This window comes from Mus musculus, chromosome 9 (assembly GCF_000001635.26).
Source record: "Mus musculus strain C57BL/6J chromosome 9, GRCm38.p6 C57BL/6J".
Taxonomy (NCBI): Eukaryota; Metazoa; Chordata; class Mammalia; order Rodentia; family Muridae; genus Mus; species Mus musculus.
In genome coordinates, this window is record NC_000075.6 from 41,227,368 (window position 1) to 41,233,057 (window position 5,690).

Consider the following 5,690-nt stretch of genomic DNA (forward strand, 5'->3'; position numbering starts at 1 on the left):
TAATGGGCAGAAACCAGATTTTGATTTTTATCCTGTTTTGTGAGCCACTCTAGCTTATGCGTGAGCTTATTCTCCCCGAATCATGCTATAGTTCAGCAATCATTGATGACCCTGGGTTATATAGCCAACAGTTTGGAAGATCCCAATCCTGCTTTCAGTAGTCTTCCAGCCTAGTATCTCTTGACTGTAAAACATCCAGTGATAGATAATCCAGCCAGCGTGGGCTGCCCCTTGTCGCAACGAAATCACTTCTAGGTAGTTATTTCACATCCAAATGAGCATCTTTTCTTTTCTTCCCCCATCTTAAATCATTCTACCTGCCTCATTAACTCCCGTTCAGCCCCCAAATACCCAAGCAAAGCCCTTCCATTTATTTAGACAGTCTCTGATTGCATTTCTTCCCCCTGACTGGAGTGATGACTCTTACTTGAGACAAATATGGAACTCCTTACTACACTCGATGGCAGTTGTTTTTTCCTGTGCACACCCCACTAGTCTGCAGCATTCTGAGCTCAGTAATTATAATTTGCATATGAAGTGTGCCCCTTGTCAAGGATCACATGTGAAGGGCTCTATTCTCAACGCGACAGTCAACAGTCGAGCGAAGGGAAGATGACTGGTTCCTGAGGACTCGGAACTAATCTGTAGATCAGTCCATTCACAAGCTCATAATATGATGGGAGTTGGTAGAGATAGGAGGGAAGGCCACACTGGAGGAAGTAGCCTCTAATGATGTATTAGGAGATGTATTTTGTCTTTATTAAGTCCCTTCCCATCTCCTATCTGTCCCAAGGAGGGCCACTTTGCTCTTTGCCCTCATGTTCTGCCTCACCAAACACTGGACTGGAACCAACAGATACCAATGACAGTGGACAGAAAGATACAAATCTGTGGGCCAAAATAAACCCTTCCTCTCTTATGTCATTTCCTCAGGCATGTGTCATGGTGCTGCAGATGTGCCTGACACTCCCACACCCTTCCATCCTTCACCTAGAACTCTCAGCAGTGGAAGTCCCTACAACAGTGCTGTACCGTGTTGCTTCTCAAGCCGAATGCATTCAGCAGTATTGACGTCCTTGATACTATTTGGTTTTGAAGACAAAATCAATTCTGTTAGGAGGGATGATCTGGAAAGTGTCCCCAAGTGGCATGTTCTCATCTGACATCATCACACGAAGATTTTATCAGGCAGAGAGATGAAGAGGTCATTTCTAGCAGTGGAATTAACACAAGCCACTTGGGCACCAGGGCGGGGTCTGGAGTGGATTAAGAGCTGAGGGAGCTGTACTAAATAAATGATAGGCCATGGAGCTCAGATCGTGGGTTGGAAACTTGCCACTGGCTATCTCTGCAGGATTGCTTGGATTCAGCAACTATGGAGTCCATCACCGTCGTCGTCGTCCTAGACGCTGTTTACAAGAGAAATCGTGTCCTATTGTAGACTGTCTTCTATGAGGACAGGAATATTCTGAGACGTTGCAGATTTTTTTTGTCTCCCGGCTCTGCCACTGGAGGTCACTGTTGTACCATCGAAATGAGTGAGAAGCCCCGCCTGATACCCTTTTGAAGTTGGCTTCCGCCAGGAGTGAATACAATACCCTCTGGGTAGCTAGGAAGTCCCGAGGTGCAGGCTTCTCCCTGGCTTCGTGGAAAAGTGGCCTGGTGACCTGCAAAAAATGACTTCGGAAGAGCGATGTCCGTCTGGAGAGGGACTGCGGGTGGGAGAGCGGTGCTGGGAGGGAGACGTCTGTATCGCATTAGTCTGCGTCTGGCGGGGAGGGGCTGGAGGCCCTGGCGGGTCAAGGCAACTGCTCCCTGCTGCTTTCTGGCGCGAATGTGGAATCTGGTAGTGATTAGAGAAGGTTATTGTCTTGGGAGTGCAGGGAGATCGGTAGTAATACTGCTTTGAGCGTTTCTGACCCCATCTTAGAAGGCCTCTCCCACGACTCTCCTGCTGGGCTCTGATTTTAGAGCCACTAAGCAAAGAAAGACAAGGAAAACTGAGGCCTATTCCTTAAGCCTATCCACTCCCCGGGGCTTACAGGGGACACTCCAGGAGGAGCACAGATGAGAACACACATCCCTAGACAGAAAACCCCAAGTAAGCCTCTATTTTTCTTAGCCCTCCTTCCTGTGGAGTGAATATCATTTGGTCCATTTGTTATGAGAAGAAACAGAGACTTGGAACTGACATTTGAACCCGAGTCTTTTGAAATATAAAGAGAATGGATGGTAAAATAACTACTTGTGGTTACTGGCTAAGAATTCTGCCCTTGAAAATTTGGAGAAAGAGCTCCTCCCTGTGCAGCTTCGACAATAACCCACTTCAAGGCGAGCTGAAGCCAGGGTACCTTTTGGCGGCACCTTTTTCTTCTTCTTTTTCTTCTCTCCTTCACTTTCTCCCCATCTCTTCCCCTGGGTTTCACTGCATACCTCAGGTTGACCCTATCCCTTCTCTTCTCCCCACGTGCTGGGATCTGACGGTCGGGCTACTCCTAGATCAGAGTGGCTCTCTAATAAGTCATAATCTGTTTATAGCCATTCATAAAAGCAGAGTGCTTCTGTGCACATTAGCTAATTTGGCTCTTATAATAACTGTCTTATCCCCATTGCCGTAGACAAAGAATCTGAGACGCTGAGGAATTAATTTGCCGAAGGTGCTACAGTCAATGATGAAATTCAACCTCGGATCTTTTTGCTCTAAATACAGCACCCACTGCCCATCACCCATTGCCCGATACCAGTTAGTCTCCAGGTAAATATTGGGTGATGGAGTGATGCTGTGTATAATCTAGCTAGCAATAAACTGATCTTAAGTTTAGGTAGCATTTTATCTCCGAAGATGGTGCTCCAACCCAGGAAGATTACACTGGAGACCCTGCCTCAAGGGGACGGAAGACTTCTGAAAGTTGTCCTCTGACTTCCGCATGAGCGCTGAGGTGCATGAACACACACGCGTGCGCACACAAACACACACACACACACACACACACGCATACAGACACACACAGACACACATATGTGTGTGCACACACACAACTCATGCACGCATGCAAGAATGCACGCAGTATACCCATAACCACACATACACGCAGGCATGTGCACATATGCATGCGTATACATTTATTGTGTGTGGATGAGTGCTCCCATGCCATGACTGGCATGTAAGGGTCAGAGGGCAGCTTGTAACTGGACTCAAATAAATTTCTAAAACTTTTTAAAAGGGTGAAGATTACAATTTATCTATCTATGTATCTATCTATGTATCTATCTATGTATCTATCTATGTATCTGTCTATGTATCTATCTATGTATCTATCTATGTATCTATCTATGTATCTATGTATCTATGTATCTATGTATCTATGTATCTATGTATCTATCTATCTATCTATCTATCTATCTATCTATCTATCTATCTATCTATCTATCTTGCAGTTCACACAGCTCTGGGGTGATTAATACATCTTCTTCCTGTTCCAGAGGTACCAGATTTAGAAAATAAGAACCCAGAACTCCTAAAATTAGATTTCTTATGGGGTTATTGAGACATGTATGCTAACAAGCCAACTGTTTATCGGAAATGTAAATGTATCTGACCATTGTGCGCTTTCATCTGTCGACTGTACCCTGTCTCCAAAGAGAGAAAGCTGAGCTTGGTGTTCTCTCAAGCATGCTTGAATTTTGGACATGACTATGTTTTTAAAAGGACAATTTGAAAACACCCTATCAATGTACCAACGTTCAAATTCTCTGTTACAGTTTCGTCAGAAACCCTTTGAACTGTGCTTGCTTCACGGTATCCCCTCATGGAATCATTTTTAAGTGAATCCTAAGGAACAAAACAGTGGCAGAGCAGTTTGAAAACACAAAGGGCCTCAGGACAATTGTGAAGGAAAGCAGAGCAGATCACTGTACCAAGTACCCCAGGGAAACCACACCGTGGAAAGGAATCCCTGAGGAGGGCCGAGTGGAATATTCTCCCTAGGCACACATTTAATCAAACTTCAAAAGAAAGACAGCCATTCCCTTTGGAAGCCATTATATAATGAAGTCAACCCTGCTTTCAACTCCAAAACTAATTACTGGATTTATTCTTCTTACTTAATCTATTCCCAGGTATTTGGACAAAATGCTATTCTCTATTACTTTGCTAAGACAAACAGAAACCATAAGTAACATTAATTTGTCCCTACTAGGTGTGCGCATGCTGATTTTAGAACTACCAGTCAGTATTTGCATATAGAGGAGTCATCACATTTATAAAGAAGGCCCATTACACATAGAGAAGGTTTTTAAATCTAACACACATCAAAGTAGATCCTGGTCTCATAAGGAAAACATCTTATTCTGCAAAGACAAGACACATGGCTCTTTTTAAGATAAGGTCTTACTCCATGACTCAGGCTAGCCTGGGACGCACTGCATAGCTCTCACTGGTTTTGACTGTGCCACAATCCATCTTCCTCAGCTCTTTCTAAGTGCTATGATTACAGGTCTGATTTACTTTATCCAACTTGGAATGTTTGGGTCTTGAAGTCTTAAAGCCACACACTGAAGAGTGGACAACTCATGTGTACCATGTGCACACATAAATAAACCATCACCTAGCACCTGTTAGGGTGGGTATTACTAAACACATATGTAAGTGTTGGTGAGGATGTGGGGAGCAGACCCATGTGCACAGTTGATGGGAATGTCTATCATTACTGTTATTACGAAAAATAGTGTGTATGTTCCTAAGAACTAGAACCTTTATGTGCTCCTACAATCCCTCATTTGATTATGTAGCCAAAGGAAATAAAAAGAGCATCTTAAAGAGGTAATAGCATCCTGCTGTTCATTGTAACAACGTTCATAGACACTGCAACCATAATAAAAGGTGAATGGACAGATAAATTGTGACACATACATATGAACACATACGTATTCATATAAAGGTGGAATATTATTCAGCTTTCAAAGAAGGGGGATTCCTGTCAACTATGTGATGTCACATTTATTAGCAATGGACCTGGAGAACATTATATTATGTGAAATGTGATACATAGAGAGCCAAATCCTGCATGATCCCATTTATATGAAGAAATTGAACTTGTAGAGAAGTCCTGAGTATAATGATGGCTTCTAGTGGCTGGGATTGGAAGACAGGGGAGGACATTGGTCAAAGGTCAGTTATGCAGGATGAATCAGTTCTGTAGACCTATTCTACAGCATGTTGACAATACTTATAGTAATGTAGCACACACTTGGAGTTTTCTACGAGAACTTATCACAGGAGTTTTCGTCAGCTATATAAAGAGTTAACGGAAGTAATAAACATATGAATTGGGTCTACTACGGGGAGAATTTTACAATACATATGCTCATCAGGCTTTATGGTATACATTTGAAATGTATACAATTTTCCCGTCAAATACACGTCAGTGGGGCTGAGATTGTATTTCAGACAGTAGCCTGGTTGCTCAGCGTGCACAAGTCCATGGGCTTGCTCTTCAGCATAGCACAAACCAGATGTGGTGCTGCACACCCGGACTTCTGGGAGGTCTGAGGTGGAGGTAAGAGGATCAGAAGTTCAGTATCCTTCTCAGCTACCTGGCGAGTGTGAAGGGAGGCTGAGATAAATGAGATTAGCTCAACAAACAAACAAACAAACAAACAAACACCCCCCCCCAAAAAAAAACACAAAC

At 43.4% G+C, this 5,690-nt stretch overlaps 1 annotated feature.

Moving 5' to 3' along the window:
- Positions 535-3,178: an enhancer, noted in NCBI's record as "VISTA enhancer mm1486". NCBI's record gives its function as "enhancer in: limb[3/5]" and the evidence as "EXISTENCE:transgenic organism evidence [ECO:0001131][PMID:17130149]".